At 51.0% G+C, this 20,270-nt stretch overlaps 16 non-coding genes across 16 annotated transcripts; all 16 read left to right on the forward strand.

The window, feature by feature from the left end:
- The first annotated feature begins 281 nt into the window (after nt 1-281).
- On the forward strand, nt 282-400 carry LOC126482869 (5S ribosomal RNA). The gene has a single exon (XR_007587714.1). It is a non-coding gene; the product is annotated as a 5S ribosomal RNA (ribosomal RNA).
- A 1,192-nt stretch (nt 401-1,592) lies between these two features.
- LOC126482901 (5S ribosomal RNA) lies at nt 1,593-1,711 on the forward strand. The gene has a single exon (XR_007587727.1). It is a non-coding gene; the product is annotated as a 5S ribosomal RNA (ribosomal RNA).
- A 1,186-nt stretch (nt 1,712-2,897) lies between these two features.
- LOC126482912 (5S ribosomal RNA) lies at nt 2,898-3,016 on the forward strand. Its single transcript, XR_007587728.1, has one exon. It is a non-coding gene; the product is annotated as a 5S ribosomal RNA (ribosomal RNA).
- A 1,195-nt stretch (nt 3,017-4,211) lies between these two features.
- On the forward strand, nt 4,212-4,330 carry LOC126482923 (5S ribosomal RNA). Its single transcript, XR_007587729.1, has one exon. It is a non-coding gene; the product is annotated as a 5S ribosomal RNA (ribosomal RNA).
- Nucleotides 4,331-5,515: 1,185 nt separating this feature from the next.
- LOC126482934 (5S ribosomal RNA) lies at nt 5,516-5,634 on the forward strand. Its single transcript, XR_007587730.1, has one exon. It is a non-coding gene; the product is annotated as a 5S ribosomal RNA (ribosomal RNA).
- A 1,176-nt stretch (nt 5,635-6,810) lies between these two features.
- LOC126482945 (5S ribosomal RNA) lies at nt 6,811-6,929 on the forward strand. Its single transcript, XR_007587731.1, has one exon. It is a non-coding gene; the product is annotated as a 5S ribosomal RNA (ribosomal RNA).
- Nucleotides 6,930-8,019: 1,090 nt separating this feature from the next.
- Nucleotides 8,020-8,138, forward strand: LOC126482957 (5S ribosomal RNA). The gene has a single exon (XR_007587732.1). It is a non-coding gene; the product is annotated as a 5S ribosomal RNA (ribosomal RNA).
- Nucleotides 8,139-9,327: 1,189 nt separating this feature from the next.
- On the forward strand, nt 9,328-9,446 carry LOC126482968 (5S ribosomal RNA). Its single transcript, XR_007587733.1, has one exon. It is a non-coding gene; the product is annotated as a 5S ribosomal RNA (ribosomal RNA).
- Nucleotides 9,447-10,639: 1,193 nt separating this feature from the next.
- On the forward strand, nt 10,640-10,758 carry LOC126482980 (5S ribosomal RNA). The gene has a single exon (XR_007587734.1). It is a non-coding gene; the product is annotated as a 5S ribosomal RNA (ribosomal RNA).
- Nucleotides 10,759-11,952: 1,194 nt separating this feature from the next.
- LOC126482993 (5S ribosomal RNA) lies at nt 11,953-12,071 on the forward strand. The gene has a single exon (XR_007587736.1). It is a non-coding gene; the product is annotated as a 5S ribosomal RNA (ribosomal RNA).
- Nucleotides 12,072-13,259: 1,188 nt separating this feature from the next.
- LOC126483005 (5S ribosomal RNA) lies at nt 13,260-13,378 on the forward strand. Its single transcript, XR_007587737.1, has one exon. It is a non-coding gene; the product is annotated as a 5S ribosomal RNA (ribosomal RNA).
- A 1,192-nt stretch (nt 13,379-14,570) lies between these two features.
- On the forward strand, nt 14,571-14,689 carry LOC126483016 (5S ribosomal RNA). Its single transcript, XR_007587738.1, has one exon. It is a non-coding gene; the product is annotated as a 5S ribosomal RNA (ribosomal RNA).
- Nucleotides 14,690-15,873: 1,184 nt separating this feature from the next.
- On the forward strand, nt 15,874-15,992 carry LOC126483028 (5S ribosomal RNA). Its single transcript, XR_007587739.1, has one exon. It is a non-coding gene; the product is annotated as a 5S ribosomal RNA (ribosomal RNA).
- A 1,185-nt stretch (nt 15,993-17,177) lies between these two features.
- Nucleotides 17,178-17,297, forward strand: LOC126482502 (5S ribosomal RNA). Its single transcript, XR_007587661.1, has one exon. It is a non-coding gene; the product is annotated as a 5S ribosomal RNA (ribosomal RNA).
- Nucleotides 17,298-18,482: 1,185 nt separating this feature from the next.
- On the forward strand, nt 18,483-18,601 carry LOC126483040 (5S ribosomal RNA). Its single transcript, XR_007587740.1, has one exon. It is a non-coding gene; the product is annotated as a 5S ribosomal RNA (ribosomal RNA).
- Nucleotides 18,602-19,793: 1,192 nt separating this feature from the next.
- Nucleotides 19,794-19,912, forward strand: LOC126482414 (5S ribosomal RNA). Its single transcript, XR_007587647.1, has one exon. It is a non-coding gene; the product is annotated as a 5S ribosomal RNA (ribosomal RNA).
- The last annotated feature ends 358 nt before the right edge of the window (nt 19,913-20,270 follow it).

Here is a 20,270-nt window from a genome sequence, read left to right on the forward strand (position 1 = left end):
CAAGCCCCGCGCCGGATAATAACAGGAACAAGGTGCGTCGCCAGCCAGTGTCGGAGGCCGCACGCACCAAACGAATGACAGGCGGTGCATCCAGCAGCTGTGTTGTGCGTCTCACCTTCGTTCGGCAGTCGCCTATGAGACGCCGAGGCGAGCGCGCACTCCGCGCCACCCTCGAGGTGGAAAGACATGCTTTGCGTCAAATGTGCCACGGAAAGCGGCGATTGCGTGTGTTGGGAGGAGAGGCGAACGCTTCTTCTGTGGCGCGGCTACAGTATAAGGACGCCAACGGCCATACCATGTTGAATACACCGGTTCTCGTCCGATCACCGAAGTTAAGCAACATCGGGCCCGGTTAGTACTTGGATGGGTGACCGCCTGGGAACACCGGGTGCTTTTTTCATTTTTACGTCGCTGCACCTGCCAGCCCTCTTTTCATACTAACTTTCAGGTGCTGACAAAGATGCTTCCACAAGCATTTGAAACTACTGTATCAAACGTAAGATACGAAATTGCAGTAATGAACTCAGTTTGAGCAAGAATGTGCGAAAGAAGATTGCTAGAACGCCTCGGAAATAACAACACACTACGAATCGACAGATGAGTTTTGAAAATACGTCAGGGCCTACTGTTTTGTAGCTGTGCTAAATTCCACAAAGTAAATAAACAAAAAACAAACAAAAAAAAAAAAAAAAAAAAAAAAAAAGAAGAAATTAAATCTTCCGTTCTCGTCCGATCACCGAAGTGAAGCAACAACGTTAGTACTCAGTTGGGTGAGCGCATGGGAACTCTGGCTGTGTTCATTTTTCGCTTTTTAGTCGCTACTCCTGCCAGCCCTCTTTCCATACCACCTTTCTGTTGTGACAAAGAGACTTCCTTAAGCATTTTAAACGGCCGTAAGAAACGAAACTGCAGCAACTAACTCAGTTTGAAGGAGAATGTGCTAACCAAGTTTGCCAGGAAGTCTTTGAAAACGACAAAACAGTACGAATCGGGCGGTATGCTCCGAAATACGATAGCGCCTATCGTTCTGCAGCGGCGTACAGCTCGCAATTCGATTTGTAATCATAAATTGATTCATTTGTCCTCCCGCAGACGTTTCTCGCGCTTGTGCTGTCAAATGGACCGCGACCCGAGCGGCAGCGAGCGGCAGTCGGGACAAGTCGGGACGGAAGGGGAGGCGACACGACAGGCGAGAATGCACCGCGCAAATTACGCAAATATCTGGAAGCGCGGCGCGTGTCAGGCAGGTGAGAAAGCTTCCGTCGGTCCAGCAGGACACCGCGCGCAGTCCCCCCGCGGCCCGGCCGCGCGCAAGCCCCGCGCCGGATAATAACAGGAACAAGGTGCGTCGCCAGCCAGTGTCGGAGGCCGCACGCACCAAACGAATGACAGGCGGTGCATCCAGCAGCTGTGTTGTGCGTCTCACCTTCGTTCGGCAGTCGCCTATGAGACGCCGAGGCGAGCGCGCACTCCGCGCCACCCTCGAGGTGGAAAGACATGCTTTGCGTCAAATGTGCCACGGAAAGCGGCGATTGCGTGTGTTGGGAGGAGAGGCGAACGCTTCTTCTGTGGCGCGGCTACAGTATAAGGACGCCAACGGCCATACCATGTTGAATACACCGGTTCTCGTCCGATCACCGAAGTTAAGCAACATCGGGCCCGGTTAGTACTTGGATGGGTGACCGCCTGGGAACACCGGGTGCTTTTTTCATTTTTACGTCGCTGCACCTGCCAGCCCTCTTTTCATACTAACTTTCAGGTGCTGACAAAGATGCTTCCACAAGCATTTGAAACTACTGTATCAAACGTAAGATACGAAATTGCAGTAATGAACTCAGTTTGAGCAAGAATGTGCGAAAGAAGATTGCTAGAACGCCTCGGAAATAACAACACACTACGAATCGACAGATGAGTTTTGAAAATACGTCAGGGCCTACTGTTTTGTAGCTGTGCTAAATTCCACAAAGTAAATAAACAAAAAACAAACAAAAAAAAAAAAAAAAAAAAAGAAGAAATAAAATCTTCCGTTCTCGTCCGATCACCGAAGTGAAGCAACAACGTTAGTACTCAGTTGGGTGAGCGCATGGGAACTCTGGCTGTGTTCATTTTTCGCTTTTTAGTCGCTACTCCTGCCAGCCCTCTTTCCATACCACCTTTCTGTTGTGACAAAGAGACTTCCTTAAGCATTTTAAACGGCCGTAAGAAACGAAACTGCAGCAACTAACTCAGTTTGAAGGAGAATGTGCTAACCAAGTTTGCCAGGAAGTCTTTGAAAACGACAAAACAGTACGAATCGGGCGGTATGCTCCGAAATACGATAGCGCCTATCGTTCTGCAGCGGCGTACAGCTCGCAATTCGATTTGTAATCATAAATTGATTCATTTGTCCTCCCGCAGACGTTTCTCGCGCTTGTGCTGTCAAATGGACCGCGACCCGAGCGGCAGCGAGCGGCAGTCGGGACAAGTCGGGACGGAAGGGGAGGCGACACGACAGGCGAGAATGCACCGCGCAAATTACGCAAATATCTGGAAGCGCGGCGCGTGTCAGGCAGGTGAGAAAGCTTCCGTCGGTCCAGCAGGACACCGCGCGCAGTCCCCCCGCGGCCCGGCCGCGCGCAAGCCCCGCGCCGGATAATAACAGGAACAAGGTGCGTCGCCAGCCAGTGTCGGAGGCCGCACGCACCAAACGAATGACAGGCGGTGCATCCAGCAGCTGTGTTGTGCGTCTCACCTTCGTTCGGCAGTCGCCTATGAGACGCCGAGGCGAGCGCGCACTCCGCGCCACCCTCGAGGTGGAAAGACATGCTTTGCGTCAAATGTGCCACGGAAAGCGGCGATTGCGTGTGTTGGGAGGAGAGGCGAACGCTTCTTCTGTGGCGCGGCTACAGTATAAGGACGCCAACGGCCATACCATGTTGAATACACCGGTTCTCGTCCGATCACCGAAGTTAAGCAACATCGGGCCCGGTTAGTACTTGGATGGGTGACCGCCTGGGAACACCGGGTGCTTTTTTCATTTTTACGTCGCTGCACCTGCCAGCCCTCTTTTCATACTAACTTTCAGGTGCTGACAAAGATGCTTCCACAAGCATTTGAAACTACTGTATCAAACGTAAGATACGAAATTGCAGTAATGAACTCAGTTTGAGCAAGAATGTGCGAAAGAAGATTGCTAGAACGCCTCGGAAATAACAACACACTACGAATCGACAGATGAGTTTTGAAAATACGTCAGGGCCTACTGTTTTGTAGCTGTGCTAAATTCCACAAAGTAAATAAACAAAAAACAAACAAAAAAAAAAAAAAAAAAAAAAAAAAAAAAGAAGAAATAAAATCTTCCGTTCTCGTCCGATCACCGAAGTGAAGCAACAACGTTAGTACTCAGTTGGGTGAGCGCATGGGAACTCTGGCTGTGTTCATTTTTCGCTTTTTAGTCGCTACTCCTGCCAGCCCTCTTTCCATACCACCTTTCTGTTGTGACAAAGAGACTTCCTTAAGCATTTTAAACGGCCGTAAGAAACGAAACTGCAGCAACTAACTCAGTTTGAAGGAGAATGTGCTAACCAAGTTTGCCAGGAAGTCTTTGAAAACGACAAAACAGTACGAATCGGGCGGTATGCTCCGAAATACGATAGCGCCTATCGTTCTGCAGCGGCGTACAGCTCGCAATTCGATTTGTAATCATAAATTGATTCATTTGTCCTCCCGCAGACGTTTCTCGCGCTTGTGCTGTCAAATGGACCGCGACCCGAGCGGCAGCGAGCGGCAGTCGGGACAAGTCGGGACGGAAGGGGAGGCGACACGACAGGCGAGAATGCACCGCGCAAATTACGCAAATATCTGGAAGCGCGGCGCGTGTCAGGCAGGTGAGAAAGCTTCCGTCGGTCCAGCAGGACACCGCGCGCAGTCCCCCCGCGGCCCGGCCGCGCGCAAGCCCCGCGCCGGATAATAACAGGAACAAGGTGCGTCGCCAGCCAGTGTCGGAGGCCGCACGCACCAAACGAATGACAGGCGGTGCATCCAGCAGCTGTGTTGTGCGTCTCACCTTCGTTCGGCAGTCGCCTATGAGACGCCGAGGCGAGCGCGCACTCCGCGCCACCCTCGAGGTGGAAAGACATGCTTTGCGTCAAATGTGCCACGGAAAGCGGCGATTGCGTGTGTTGGGAGGAGAGGCGAACGCTTCTTCTGTGGCGCGGCTACAGTATAAGGACGCCAACGGCCATACCATGTTGAATACACCGGTTCTCGTCCGATCACCGAAGTTAAGCAACATCGGGCCCGGTTAGTACTTGGATGGGTGACCGCCTGGGAACACCGGGTGCTTTTTTCATTTTTACGTCGCTGCACCTGCCAGCCCTCTTTTCATACTAACTTTCAGGTGCTGACAAAGATGCTTCCACAAGCATTTGAAACTACTGTATCAAACGTAAGATACGAAATTGCAGTAATGAACTCAGTTTGAGCAAGAATGTGCGAAAGAAGATTGCTAGAACGCCTCGGAAATAACAACACACTACGAATCGACAGATGAGTTTTGAAAATACGTCAGGGCCTACTGTTTTGTAGCTGTGCTAAATTCCACAAAGTAAATAAACAAAAAACAAACAAAAAAAAAAAAAAAAAAAAGAAGAAATAAAATCTTCCGTTCTCGTCCGATCACCGAAGTGAAGCAACAACGTTAGTACTCAGTTGGGTGAGCGCATGGGAACTCTGGCTGTGTTCATTTTTCGCTTTTTAGTCGCTACTCCTGCCAGCCCTCTTTCCATACCACCTTTCTGTTGTGACAAAGAGACTTCCTTAAGCATTTTAAACGGCCGTAAGAAACGAAACTGCAGCAACTAACTCAGTTTGAAGGAGAATGTGCTAACCAAGTTTGCCAGGAAGTCTTTGAAAACGACAAAACAGTACGAATCGGGCGGTATGCTCCGAAATACGATAGCGCCTATCGTTCTGCAGCGGCGTACAGCTCGCAATTCGATTTGTAATCATAAATTGATTCATTTGTCCTCCCGCAGACGTTTCTCGCGCTTGTGCTGTCAAATGGACCGCGACCCGAGCGGCAGCGAGCGGCAGTCGGGACAAGTCGGGACGGAAGGGGAGGCGACACGACAGGCGAGAATGCACCGCGCAAATTACGCAAATATCTGGAAGCGCGGCGCGTGTCAGGCAGGTGAGAAAGCTTCCGTCGGTCCAGCAGGACACCGCGCGCAGTCCCCCCGCGGCCCGGCCGCGCGCAAGCCCCGCGCCGGATAATAACAGGAACAAGGTGCGTCGCCAGCCAGTGTCGGAGGCCGCACGCACCAAACGAATGACAGGCGGTGCATCCAGCAGCTGTGTTGTGCGTCTCACCTTCGTTCGGCAGTCGCCTATGAGACGCCGAGGCGAGCGCGCACTCCGCGCCACCCTCGAGGTGGAAAGACATGCTTTGCGTCAAATGTGCCACGGAAAGCGGCGATTGCGTGTGTTGGGAGGAGAGGCGAACGCTTCTTCTGTGGCGCGGCTACAGTATAAGGACGCCAACGGCCATACCATGTTGAATACACCGGTTCTCGTCCGATCACCGAAGTTAAGCAACATCGGGCCCGGTTAGTACTTGGATGGGTGACCGCCTGGGAACACCGGGTGCTTTTTTCATTTTTACGTCGCTGCACCTGCCAGCCCTCTTTTCATACTAACTTTCAGGTGCTGACAAAGATGCTTCCACAAGCATTTGAAACTACTGTATCAAACGTAAGATACGAAATTGCAGTAATGAACTCAGTTTGAGCAAGAATGTGCGAAAGAAGATTGCTAGAACGCCTCGGAAATAACAACACACTACGAATCGACAGATGAGTTTTGAAAATACGTCAGGGCCTACTGTTTTGTAGCTGTGCTAAATTCCACAAAGTAAATAAACAAAAAACAAACAAAAAAAAAAAAAAAAAAAAAGAAGAAATAAAATCTTCCGTTCTCGTCCGATCACCGAAGTGAAGCAACAACGTTAGTACTCAGTTGGGTGAGCGCATGGGAACTCTGGCTGTGTTCATTTTTCGCTTTTTAGTCGCTACTCCTGCCAGCCCTCTTTCCATACCACCTTTCTGTTGTGACAAAGAGACTTCCTTAAGCATTTTAAACGGCCGTAAGAAACGAAACTGCAGCAACTAACTCAGTTTGAAGGAGAATGTGCTAACCAAGTTTGCCAGGAAGTCTTTGAAAACGACAAAACAGTACGAATCGGGCGGTATGCTCCGAAATACGATAGCGCCTATCGTTCTGCAGCGGCGTACAGCTCGCAATTCGATTTGTAATCATAAATTGATTCATTTGTCCTCCCGCAGACGTTTCTCGCGCTTGTGCTGTCAAATGGACCGCGACCCGAGCGGCAGTCGGGACAAGTCGGGACGGAAGGGGAGGCGACACGACAGGCGAGAATGCACCGCGCAAATTACGCAAATATCTGGAAGCGCGGCGCGTGTCAGGCAGGTGAGAAAGCTTCCGTCGGTCCAGCAGGACACCGCGCGCAGTCCCCCCGCGGCCCGGCCGCGCGCAAGCCCCGCGCCGGATAATAACAGGAACAAGGTGCGTCGCCAGCCAGTGTCGGAGGCCGCACGCACCAAACGAATGACAGGCGGTGCATCCAGCAGCTGTGTTGTGCGTCTCACCTTCGTTCGGCAGTCGCCTATGAGACGCCGAGGCGAGCGCGCACTCCGCGCCACCCTCGAGGTGGAAAGACATGCTTTGCGTCAAATGTGCCACGGAAAGCGGCGATTGCGTGTGTTGGGAGGAGAGGCGAACGCTTCTTCTGTGGCGCGGCTACAGTATAAGGACGCCAACGGCCATACCATGTTGAATACACCGGTTCTCGTCCGATCACCGAAGTTAAGCAACATCGGGCCCGGTTAGTACTTGGATGGGTGACCGCCTGGGAACACCGGGTGCTTTTTTCATTTTTACGTCGCTGCACCTGCCAGCCCTCTTTTCATACTAACTTTCAGGTGCTGACAAAGATGCTTCCACAAGCATTTGAAACTACTGTATCAAACGTAAGATACGAAATTGCAGTAATGAACTCAGTTTGAGCAAGAATGTGCGAAAGAAGATTGCTAGAACGCCTCGGAAATAACAACACACTACGAATCGACAGATGAGTTTTGAAAATACGTCAGGGCCTACTGTTTTGTAGCTGTGCTAAATTCCACAAAGTAAATAAACAAAAAACAAACAAAAAAAAAAAAAAAAAAAAAAAAAAAAGAAGAAATAAAATCTTCCGTTCTCGTCCGATCACCGAAGTGTCTTTCTGTTGTGACAAAGAGACTTCCTTAAGCATTTTAAACGGCCGTAAGAAACGAAACTGCAGCAACTAACTCAGTTTGAAGGAGAATGTGCTAACCAAGTTTGCCAGGAAGTCTTTGAAAACGACAAAACAGTACGAATCGGGCGGTATGCTCCGAAATACGATAGCGCCTATCGTTCTGCAGCGGCGTACAGCTCGCAATTCGATTTGTAATCATAAATTGATTCATTTGTCCTCCCGCAGACGTTTCTCGCGCTTGTGCTGTCAAATGGACCGCGACCCGAGCGGCAGCGAGCGGCAGTCGGGACAAGTCGGGACGGAAGGGGAGGCGACACGACAGGCGAGAATGCACCGCGCAAATTACGCAAATATCTGGAAGCGCGGCGCGTGTCAGGCAGGTGAGAAAGCTTCCGTCGGTCCAGCAGGACACCGCGCGCAGTCCCCCCGCGGCCCGGCCGCGCGCAAGCCCCGCGCCGGATAATAACAGGAACAAGGTGCGTCGCCAGCCAGTGTCGGAGGCCGCACGCACCAAACGAATGACAGGCGGTGCATCCAGCAGCTGTGTTGTGCGTCTCACCTTCGTTCGGCAGTCGCCTATGAGACGCCGAGGCGAGCGCGCACTCCGCGCCACCCTCGAGGTGGAAAGACATGCTTTGCGTCAAATGTGCCACGGAAAGCGGCGATTGCGTGTGTTGGGAGGAGAGGCGAACGCTTCTTCTGTGGCGCGGCTACAGTATAAGGACGCCAACGGCCATACCATGTTGAATACACCGGTTCTCGTCCGATCACCGAAGTTAAGCAACATCGGGCCCGGTTAGTACTTGGATGGGTGACCGCCTGGGAACACCGGGTGCTTTTTTCATTTTTACGTCGCTGCACCTGCCAGCCCTCTTTTCATACTAACTTTCAGGTGCTGACAAAGATGCTTCCACAAGCATTTGAAACTACTGTATCAAACGTAAGATACGAAATTGCAGTAATGAACTCAGTTTGAGCAAGAATGTGCGAAAGAAGATTGCTAGAACGCCTCGGAAATAACAACACACTACGAATCGACAGATGAGTTTTGAAAATACGTCAGGGCCTACTGTTTTGTAGCTGTGCTAAATTCCACAAAGTAAATAAACAAAAAACAAACAAAAAAAAAAAAAAAAAAAAAAAAGAAGAAATAAAATCTTCCGTTCTCGTCCGATCACCGAAGTGAAGCAACAACGTTAGTACTCAGTTGGGTGAGCGCATGGGAACTCTGGCTGTGTTCATTTTTCGCTTTTTAGTCGCTACTCCTGCCAGCCCTCTTTCCATACCACCTTTCTGTTGTGACAAAGAGACTTCCTTAAGCATTTTAAACGGCCGTAAGAAACGAAACTGCAGCAACTAACTCAGTTTGAAGGAGAATGTGCTAACCAAGTTTGCCAGGAAGTCTTTGAAAACGACAAAACAGTACGAATCGGGCGGTATGCTCCGAAATACGATAGCGCCTATCGTTCTGCAGCGGCGTACAGCTCGCAATTCGATTTGTAATCATAAATTGATTCATTTGTCCTCCCGCAGACGTTTCTCGCGCTTGTGCTGTCAAATGGACCGCGACCCGAGCGGCAGCGAGCGGCAGTCGGGACAAGTCGGGACGGAAGGGGAGGCGACACGACAGGCGAGAATGCACCGCGCAAATTACGCAAATATCTGGAAGCGCGGCGCGTGTCAGGCAGGTGAGAAAGCTTCCGTCGGTCCAGCAGGACACCGCGCGCAGTCCCCCCGCGGCCCGGCCGCGCGCAAGCCCCGCGCCGGATAATAACAGGAACAAGGTGCGTCGCCAGCCAGTGTCGGAGGCCGCACGCACCAAACGAATGACAGGCGGTGCATCCAGCAGCTGTGTTGTGCGTCTCACCTTCGTTCGGCAGTCGCCTATGAGACGCCGAGGCGAGCGCGCACTCCGCGCCACCCTCGAGGTGGAAAGACATGCTTTGCGTCAAATGTGCCACGGAAAGCGGCGATTGCGTGTGTTGGGAGGAGAGGCGAACGCTTCTTCTGTGGCGCGGCTACAGTATAAGGACGCCAACGGCCATACCATGTTGAATACACCGGTTCTCGTCCGATCACCGAAGTTAAGCAACATCGGGCCCGGTTAGTACTTGGATGGGTGACCGCCTGGGAACACCGGGTGCTTTTTTCATTTTTACGTCGCTGCACCTGCCAGCCCTCTTTTCATACTAACTTTCAGGTGCTGACAAAGATGCTTCCACAAGCATTTGAAACTACTGTATCAAACGTAAGATACGAAATTGCAGTAATGAACTCAGTTTGAGCAAGAATGTGCGAAAGAAGATTGCTAGAACGCCTCGGAAATAACAACACACTACGAATCGACAGATGAGTTTTGAAAATACGTCAGGGCCTACTGTTTTGTAGCTGTGCTAAATTCCACAAAGTAAATAAACAAAAAACAAACAAAAAAAAAAAAAAAAAAAAAAAAAAAAGAAGAAATAAAATCTTCCGTTCTCGTCCGATCACCGAAGTGAAGCAACAACGTTAGTACTCAGTTGGGTGAGCGCATGGGAACTCTGGCTGTGTTCATTTTTCGCTTTTTAGTCGCTACTCCTGCCAGCCCTCTTTCCATACCACCTTTCTGTTGTGACAAAGAGACTTCCTTAAGCATTTTAAACGGCCGTAAGAAACGAAACTGCAGCAACTAACTCAGTTTGAAGGAGAATGTGCTAACCAAGTTTGCCAGGAAGTCTTTGAAAACGACAAAACAGTACGAATCGGGCGGTATGCTCCGAAATACGATAGCGCCTATCGTTCTGCAGCGGCGTACAGCTCGCAATTCGATTTGTAATCATAAATTGATTCATTTGTCCTCCCGCAGACGTTTCTCGCGCTTGTGCTGTCAAATGGACCGCGACCCGAGCGGCAGCGAGCGGCAGTCGGGACAAGTCGGGACGGAAGGGGAGGCGACACGACAGGCGAGAATGCACCGCGCAAATTACGCAAATATCTGGAAGCGCGGCGCGTGTCAGGCAGGTGAGAAAGCTTCCGTCGGTCCAGCAGGACACCGCGCGCAGTCCCCCCGCGGCCCGGCCGCGCGCAAGCCCCGCGCCGGATAATAACAGGAACAAGGTGCGTCGCCAGCCAGTGTCGGAGGCCGCACGCACCAAACGAATGACAGGCGGTGCATCCAGCAGCTGTGTTGTGCGTCTCACCTTCGTTCGGCAGTCGCCTATGAGACGCCGAGGCGAGCGCGCACTCCGCGCCACCCTCGAGGTGGAAAGACATGCTTTGCGTCAAATGTGCCACGGAAAGCGGCGATTGCGTGTGTTGGGAGGAGAGGCGAACGCTTCTTCTGTGGCGCGGCTACAGTATAAGGACGCCAACGGCCATACCATGTTGAATACACCGGTTCTCGTCCGATCACCGAAGTTAAGCAACATCGGGCCCGGTTAGTACTTGGATGGGTGACCGCCTGGGAACACCGGGTGCTTTTTTCATTTTTACGTCGCTGCACCTGCCAGCCCTCTTTTCATACTAACTTTCAGGTGCTGACAAAGATGCTTCCACAAGCATTTGAAACTACTGTATCAAACGTAAGATACGAAATTGCAGTAATGAACTCAGTTTGAGCAAGAATGTGCGAAAGAAGATTGCTAGAACGCCTCGGAAATAACAACACACTACGAATCGACAGATGAGTTTTGAAAATACGTCAGGGCCTACTGTTTTGTAGCTGTGCTAAATTCCACAAAGTAAATAAACAAAAAACAAACAAAAAAAAAAAAAAAAAAAAAAAAAAAAAGAAGAAATAAAATCTTCCGTTCTCGTCCGATCACCGAAGTGAAGCAACAACGTTAGTACTCAGTTGGGTGAGCGCATGGGAACTCTGGCTGTGTTCATTTTTCGCTTTTTAGTCGCTACTCCTGCCAGCCCTCTTTCCATACCACCTTTCTGTTGTGACAAAGAGACTTCCTTAAGCATTTTAAACGGCCGTAAGAAACGAAACTGCAGCAACTAACTCAGTTTGAAGGAGAATGTGCTAACCAAGTTTGCCAGGAAGTCTTTGAAAACGACAAAACAGTACGAATCGGGCGGTATGCTCCGAAATACGATAGCGCCTATCGTTCTGCAGCGGCGTACAGCTCGCAATTCGATTTGTAATCATAAATTGATTCATTTGTCCTCCCGCAGACGTTTCTCGCGCTTGTGCTGTCAAATGGACCGCGACCCGAGCGGCAGCGAGCGGCAGTCGGGACAAGTCGGGACGGAAGGGGAGGCGACACGACAGGCGAGAATGCACCGCGCAAATTACGCAAATATCTGGAAGCGCGGCGCGTGTCAGGCAGGTGAGAAAGCTTCCGTCGGTCCAGCAGGACACCGCGCGCAGTCCCCCCGCGGCCCGGCCGCGCGCAAGCCCCGCGCCGGATAATAACAGGAACAAGGTGCGTCGCCAGCCAGTGTCGGAGGCCGCACGCACCAAACGAATGACAGGCGGTGCATCCAGCAGCTGTGTTGTGCGTCTCACCTTCGTTCGGCAGTCGCCTATGAGACGCCGAGGCGAGCGCGCACTCCGCGCCACCCTCGAGGTGGAAAGACATGCTTTGCGTCAAATGTGCCACGGAAAGCGGCGATTGCGTGTGTTGGGAGGAGAGGCGAACGCTTCTTCTGTGGCGCGGCTACAGTATAAGGACGCCAACGGCCATACCATGTTGAATACACCGGTTCTCGTCCGATCACCGAAGTTAAGCAACATCGGGCCCGGTTAGTACTTGGATGGGTGACCGCCTGGGAACACCGGGTGCTTTTTTCATTTTTACGTCGCTGCACCTGCCAGCCCTCTTTTCATACTAACTTTCAGGTGCTGACAAAGATGCTTCCACAAGCATTTGAAACTACTGTATCAAACGTAAGATACGAAATTGCAGTAATGAACTCAGTTTGAGCAAGAATGTGCGAAAGAAGATTGCTAGAACGCCTCGGAAATAACAACACACTACGAATCGACAGATGAGTTTTGAAAATACGTCAGGGCCTACTGTTTTGTAGCTGTGCTAAATTCCACAAAGTAAATAAACAAAAAACAAACAAAAAAAAAAAAAAAAAAAAAAAGAAGAAATAAAATCTTCCGTTCTCGTCCGATCACCGAAGTGAAGCAACAACGTTAGTACTCAGTTGGGTGAGCGCATGGGAACTCTGGCTGTGTTCATTTTTCGCTTTTTAGTCGCTACTCCTGCCAGCCCTCTTTCCATACCACCTTTCTGTTGTGACAAAGAGACTTCCTTAAGCATTTTAAACGGCCGTAAGAAACGAAACTGCAGCAACTAACTCAGTTTGAAGGAGAATGTGCTAACCAAGTTTGCCAGGAAGTCTTTGAAAACGACAAAACAGTACGAATCGGGCGGTATGCTCCGAAATACGATAGCGCCTATCGTTCTGCAGCGGCGTACAGCTCGCAATTCGATTTGTAATCATAAATTGATTCATTTGTCCTCCCGCAGACGTTTCTCGCGCTTGTGCTGTCAAATGGACCGCGACCCGAGCGGCAGCGAGCGGCAGTCGGGACAAGTCGGGACGGAAGGGGAGGCGACACGACAGGCGAGAATGCACCGCGCAAATTACGCAAATATCTGGAAGCGCGGCGCGTGTCAGGCAGGTGAGAAAGCTTCCGTCGGTCCAGCAGGACACCGCGCGCAGTCCCCCCGCGGCCCGGCCGCGCGCAAGCCCCGCGCCGGATAATAACAGGAACAAGGTGCGTCGCCAGCCAGTGTCGGAGGCCGCACGCACCAAACGAATGACAGGCGGTGCATCCAGCAGCTGTGTTGTGCGTCTCACCTTCGTTCGGCAGTCGCCTATGAGACGCCGAGGCGAGCGCGCACTCCGCGCCACCCTCGAGGTGGAAAGACATGCTTTGCGTCAAATGTGCCACGGAAAGCGGCGATTGCGTGTGTTGGGAGGAGAGGCGAACGCTTCTTCTGTGGCGCGGCTACAGTATAAGGACGCCAACGGCCATACCATGTTGAATACACCGGTTCTCGTCCGATCACCGAAGTTAAGCAACATCGGGCCCGGTTAGTACTTGGATGGGTGACCGCCTGGGAACACCGGGTGCTTTTTTCATTTTTACGTCGCTGCACCTGCCAGCCCTCTTTTCATACTAACTTTCAGGTGCTGACAAAGATGCTTCCACAAGCATTTGAAACTACTGTATCAAACGTAAGATACGAAATTGCAGTAATGAACTCAGTTTGAGCAAGAATGTGCGAAAGAAGATTGCTAGAACGCCTCGGAAATAACAACACACTACGAATCGACAGATGAGTTTTGAAAATACGTCAGGGCCTACTGTTTTGTAGCTGTGCTAAATTCCACAAAGTAAATAAACAAAAAACAAACAAAAAAAAAAAAAAAAAAAAAAAAAAAGAAGAAATAAAATCTTCCGTTCTCGTCCGATCACCGAAGTGAAGCAACAACGTTAGTACTCAGTTGGGTGAGCGCATGGGAACTCTGGCTGTGTTCATTTTTCGCTTTTTAGTCGCTACTCCTGCCAGCCCTCTTTCCATACCACCTTTCTGTTGTGACAAAGAGACTTCCTTAAGCATTTTAAACGGCCGTAAGAAACGAAACTGCAGCAACTAACTCAGTTTGAAGGAGAATGTGCTAACCAAGTTTGCCAGGAAGTCTTTGAAAACGACAAAACAGTACGAATCGGGCGGTATGCTCCGAAATACGATAGCGCCTATCGTTCTGCAGCGGCGTACAGCTCGCAATTCGATTTGTAATCATAAATTGATTCATTTGTCCTCCCGCAGACGTTTCTCGCGCTTGTGCTGTCAAATGGACCGCGACCCGAGCGGCAGCGAGCGGCAGTCGGGACAAGTCGGGACGGAAGGGGAGGCGACACGACAGGCGAGAATGCACCGCGCAAATTACGCAAATATCTGGAAGCGCGGCGCGTGTCAGGCAGGTGAGAAAGCTTCCGTCGGTCCAGCAGGACACCGCGCGCAGTCCCCCCGCGGCCCGGCCGCGCGCAAGCCCCGCGCCGGATAATAACAGGAACAAGGTGCGTCGCCAGCCAGTGTCGGAGGCCGCACGCACCAAACGAATGACAGGCGGTGCATCCAGCAGCTGTGTTGTGCGTCTCACCTTCGTTCGGCAGTCGCCTATGAGACGCCGAGGCGAGCGCGCACTCCGCGCCACCCTCGAGGTGGAAAGACATGCTTTGCGTCAAATGTGCCACGGAAAGCGGCGATTGCGTGTGTTGGGAGGAGAGGCGAACGCTTCTTCTGTGGCGCGGCTACAGTATAAGGACGCCAACGGCCATACCATGTTGAATACACCGGTTCTCGTCCGATCACCGAAGTTAAGCAACATCGGGCCCGGTTAGTACTTGGATGGGTGACCGCCTGGGAACACCGGGTGCTTTTTTCATTTTTACGTCGCTGCACCTGCCAGCCCTCTTTTCATACTAACTTTCAGGTGCTGACAAAGATGCTTCCACAAGCATTTGAAACTACTGTATCAAACGTAAGATACGAAATTGCAGTAATGAACTCAGTTTGAGCAAGAATGTGCGAAAGAAGATTGCTAGAACGCCTCGGAAATAACAACACACTACGAATCGACAGATGAGTTTTGAAAATACGTCAGGGCCTACTGTTTTGTAGCTGTGCTAAATTCCACAAAGTAAATAAACAAAAAACAAACAAAAAAAAAAAAAAAAAAAGAAGAAATAAAATCTTCCGTTCTCGTCCGATCACCGAAGTGAAGCAACAACGTTAGTACTCAGTTGGGTGAGCGCATGGGAACTCTGGCTGTGTTCATTTTTCGCTTTTTAGTCGCTACTCCTGCCAGCCCTCTTTCCATACCACCTTTCTGTTGTGACAAAGAGACTTCCTTAAGCATTTTAAACGGCCGTAAGAAACGAAACTGCAGCAACTAACTCAGTTTGAAGGAGAATGTGCTAACCAAGTTTGCCAGGAAGTCTTTGAAAACGACAAAACAGTACGAATCGGGCGGTATGCTCCGAAATACGATAGCGCCTATCGTTCTGCAGCGGCGTACAGCTCGCAATTCGATTTGTAATCATAAATTGATTCATTTGTCCTCCCGCAGACGTTTCTCGCGCTTGTGCTGTCAAATGGACCGCGACCCGAGCGGCAGCGAGCGGCAGTCGGGACAAGTCGGGACGGAAGGGGAGGCGACACGACAGGCGAGAATGCACCGCGCAAATTACGCAAATATCTGGAAGCGCGGCGCGTGTCAGGCAGGTGAGAAAGCTTCCGTCGGTCCAGCAGGACACCGCGCGCAGTCCCCCCGCGGCCCGGCCGCGCGCAAGCCCCGCGCCGGATAATAACAGGAACAAGGTGCGTCGCCAGCCAGTGTCGGAGGCCGCACGCACCAAACGAATGACAGGCGGTGCATCCAGCAGCTGTGTTGTGCGTCTCACCTTCGTTCGGCAGTCGCCTATGAGACGCCGAGGCGAGCGCGCACTCCGCGCCACCCTCGAGGTGGAAAGACATGCTTTGCGTCAAATGTGCCACGGAAAGCGGCGATTGCGTGTGTTGGGAGGAGAGGCGAACGCTTCTTCTGTGGCGCGGCTACAGTATAAGGACGCCAACGGCCATACCATGTTGAATACACCGGTTCTCGTCCGATCACCGAAGTTAAGCAACATCGGGCCCGGTTAGTACTTGGATGGGTGACCGCCTGGGAACACCGGGTGCTTTTTTCATTTTTACGTCGCTGCACCTGCCAGCCCTCTTTTCATACTAACTTTCAGGTGCTGACAAAGATGCTTCCACAAGCATTTGAAACTACTGTATCAAACGTAAGATACGAAATTGCAGTAATGAACTCAGTTTGAGCAAGAATGTGCGAAAGAAGATTGCTAGAACGCCTCGGAAATAACAACACACTACGAATCGACAGATGAGTTTTGAAAATACGTCAGGGCCTACTGTTTTGTAGCTGTGCTAAATTCCACAAAGTAAATAAACAAAAAACAAACAAAAAAAAAAAAAAAAAAAAAGAAGAAATAAAATCTTCCGTTCTCGTCCGATCACCGAAGTGAAGCAACAACGTTAGTACTCAGTTGGGTGAGCGCATGGGAACTCTGGCTGTGTTCATTTTTCGCTTTTTAGTCGCTACTCCTGCCAGCCCTCTTTCCATACCACCTTTCTGTTGTGACAAAGAGACTTCCTTAAGCATTTTAAACGGCCGTAAGAAACGAAACTGCAGCAACTAACTCAGTTTGAAGGAGAATGTGCTAACCAAGTTTGCCAGGAAGTCTTTGAAAACGACAAAACAGTACGAATCGGGCGGTATGCTCCGAAATACGATAGCGCCTATCGTTCTGCAGCGGCGTACAGCTCGCAATTCGATTTGTAATCATAAATTGATTCATTTGTCCTCCCGCAGACGTTTCTCGCGCTTGTGCTGTCAAATGGACCGCGACCCGAGCGGCAGCGAGCGGCAGTCGGGACAAGTCGGGACGGAAGGGGAGGCGACACGACAGGCGAGAATGCACCGCGCAAATTACGCAAATATCTGGAAGCGCGGCGCGTGTCAGGCAGGTGAGAAAGCTTCCGTCGGTCCAGCAGGACACCGCGCGCAGTCCCCCGCGGCCCGGCCGCGCGCAAGCCCCGCGCCGGATAATAACAGGAACAAGGTGCGTCGCCAGCCAGTGTCGGAGGCCGCACGCACCAAACGAATGACAGGCGGTGCATCCAGCAGCTGTGTTGTGCGTCTCACCTTCGTTCGGCAGTCGCCTATGAGACGCCGAGGCGAGCGCGCACTCCGCGCCACCCTCGAGGTGGAAAGACATGCTTTGCGTCAAATGTGCCACGGAAAGCGGCGATTGCGTGTGTTGGGAGGAGAGGCGAACGCTTCTTCTGTGGCGCGGCTACAGTATAAGGACGCCAACGGCCATACCATGTTGAATACACCGGTTCTCGTCCCGATCACCGAAGTTAAGCAACATCGGGCCCGGTTAGTACTTGGATGGGTGACCGCCTGGGAACACCGGGTGCTTTTTTCATTTTTACGTCGCTGCACCTGCCAGCCCTCTTTTCATACTAACTTTCAGGTGCTGACAAAGATGCTTCCACAAGCATTTGAAACTACTGTATCAAACGTAAGATACGAAATTGCAGTAATGAACTCAGTTTGAGCAAGAATGTGCGAAAGAAGATTGCTAGAACGCCTCGGAAATAACAACACACTACGAATCGACAGATGAGTTTTGAAAATACGTCAGGGCCTACTGTTTTGTAGCTGTGCTAAATTCCACAAAGTAAATAAACAAAAAACAAACAAAAAAAAAAAAAAAAAAAAAGAAGAAATAAAATCTTCCGTTCTCGTCCGATCACGAAGTGAAGCAACAACGTTAGTACTCAGTTGGGTGAGCGCATGGGAACTCTGGCTGTGTTCATTTTTCGCTTTTTAGTCGCTACTCCTGCCAGCCCTCTTTCCATACCACCTTTCTGTTGTGACAAAGAGACTTCCTTAAGCATTTTAAACGGCCGTAAGAAACGAAACTGCAGCAACTAACTCAGTTTGAAGGAGAATGTGCTAACCAAGTTTGCCAGGAAGTCTTTGAAAACGACAAAACAGTACGAATCGGGCGGTATGCTCCGAAATACGATAGCGCCTATCGTTCTGCAGCGGCGTACAGCTCGCAATTCGATTTGTAATCATAAATTGATTCATTTGTCCTCCCGCAGACGTTTCTCGCGCTTGTGCTGTCAAATGGACCGCGACCCGAGCGGCAGCGAGCGGCAGTCGGGACAAGTCGGGACGGAAGGGGAGGCGACACGACAGGCGAGAATGCACCGCGCAAATTACGCAAATATCTGGAAGCGCGGCGCGTGTCAGGCAGGTGAGAAAGCTTCCGTCGGTCCAGCAGGACACCGCGCGCAGTCCCCCCGCGGCCCGGCCGCGCGCAAGCCCCGCGCCGGATAATAACAGGAACAAGGTGCGTCGCCAGCCAGTGTCGGAGGCCGCACGCACCAAACGAATGACAGGCGGTGCATCCAGCAGCTGTGTTGTGCGTCTCACCTTCGTTCGGCAGTCGCCTATGAGACGCCGAGGCGAGCGCGCACTCCGCGCCACCCTCGAGGTGGAAAGACATGCTTTGCGTCAAATGTGCCACGGAAAGCGGCGATTGCGTGTGTTGGGAGGAGAGGCGAACGCTTCTTCTGTGGCGCGGCTACAGTATAAGGACGCCAACGGCCATACCATGTTGAATACACCGGTTCTCGTCCGATCACCGAAGTTAAGCAACATCGGGCCCGGTTAGTACTTGGATGGGTGACCGCCTGGGAACACCGGGTGCTTTTTTCATTTTTACGTCGCTGCACCTGCCAGCCCTCTTTTCATACTAACTTTCAGGTGCTGACAAAGATGCTTCCACAAGCATTTGAAACTACTGTATCAAACGTAAGATACGAAATTGCAGTAATGAACTCAGTTTGAGCAAGAATGTGCGAAAGAAGATTGCTAGAACGCCTCGGAAATAACAACACACTACGAATCGACAGATGAGTTTTGAAAATACGTCAGGGCCTACTGTTTTGTAGCTGTGCTAAATTCCACAAAGTAAATAAACAAAAAACAAACAAAAAAAAAAAAAAAAAAAAAAAAAAAGAAGAAATAAAATCTTCCGTTCTCGTCCGATCACCGAAGTGAAGCAACAACGTTAGTACTCAGTTGGGTGAGCGCATGGGAACTCTGGCTGTGTTCATTTTTCGCTTTTTAGTCGCTACTCCTGCCAGCCCTCTTTCCATACCACCTTTCTGTTGTGACAAAGAGACTTCCTTAAGCATTTTAAACGGCCGTAAGAAACGAAACTGCAGCAACTAACTCAGTTTGAAGGAGAATGTGCTAACCAAGTTTGCCAGGAAGTCTTTGAAAACGACAAAACAGTACGAATCGGGCGGTATGCTCCGAAATACGATAGCGCCTATCGTTCTGCAGCGGCGTACAGCTCGCAATTCGATTTGTAATCATAAATTGATTCATTTGTCCTCCCGCAGACGTTTCTCGCGCTTGTGCTGTCAAATGGACCGCGACCCGAGCGGCAGCGAGCGGCAGTCGGGACAAGTCGGGACGGAAGGGGAGGCGACACGACAGGCGAGAATGCACCGCGCAAATTACGCAAATATCTGGAAGCGCGGCGCGTGTCAGGCAGGTGAGAAAGCTTCCGTCGGTCCAGCAGGACACCGCGCGCAGTCCCCCCGCGGCCCGGCCGCGCGCAAGCCCCGCGCCGGATAATAACAGGAACAAGGTGCGTCGCCAGCCAGTGTCGGAGGCCGCACGCACCAAACGAATGACAGGCGGTGCATCCAGCAGCTGTGTTGTGCGTCTCACCTTCGTTCGGCAGTCGCCTATGAGACGCCGAGGCGAGCGCGCACTCCGCGCCACCCTCGAGGTGGAAAGACATGCTTTGCGTCAAATGTGCCACGGAAAGCGGCGATTGCGTGTGTTGGGAGGAGAGGCGAACGCTTCTTCTGTGGCGCGGCTACAGTATAAGGACGCCAACGGCCATACCATGTTGAATACACCGGTTCTCGTCCGATCACCGAAGTTAAGCAACATCGGGCCCGGTTAGTACTTGGATGGGTGACCGCCTGGGAACACCGGGTGCTTTTTTCATTTTTACGTCGCTGCACCTGCCAGCCCTCTTTTCATACTAACTTTCAGGTGCTGACAAAGATGCTTCCACAAGCATTTGAAACTACTGTATCAAACGTAAGATACGAAATTGCAGTAATGAACTCAGTTTGAGCAAGAATGTGCGAAAGAAGATTGCTAGAACGCCTCGGAAATAACAACACACTACGAATCGACAGATGAGTTTTGAAAATACGTCAGGGCCTACTGTTTTGTAGCTGTGCTAAATTCCACAAAGTAAATAAACAAAAAACAAACAAAAAAAAAAAAAAAAAAAAAAAAAGAAGAAATAAAATCTTCCGTTCTCGTCCGATCACCGAAGTGAAGCAACAACGTTAGT

Source organism: Schistocerca serialis, chromosome 5 (genome assembly GCF_023864345.2).
Source record: "Schistocerca serialis cubense isolate TAMUIC-IGC-003099 chromosome 5, iqSchSeri2.2, whole genome shotgun sequence".
NCBI classification, from domain to species: domain Eukaryota; kingdom Metazoa; phylum Arthropoda; class Insecta; order Orthoptera; family Acrididae; genus Schistocerca; species Schistocerca serialis.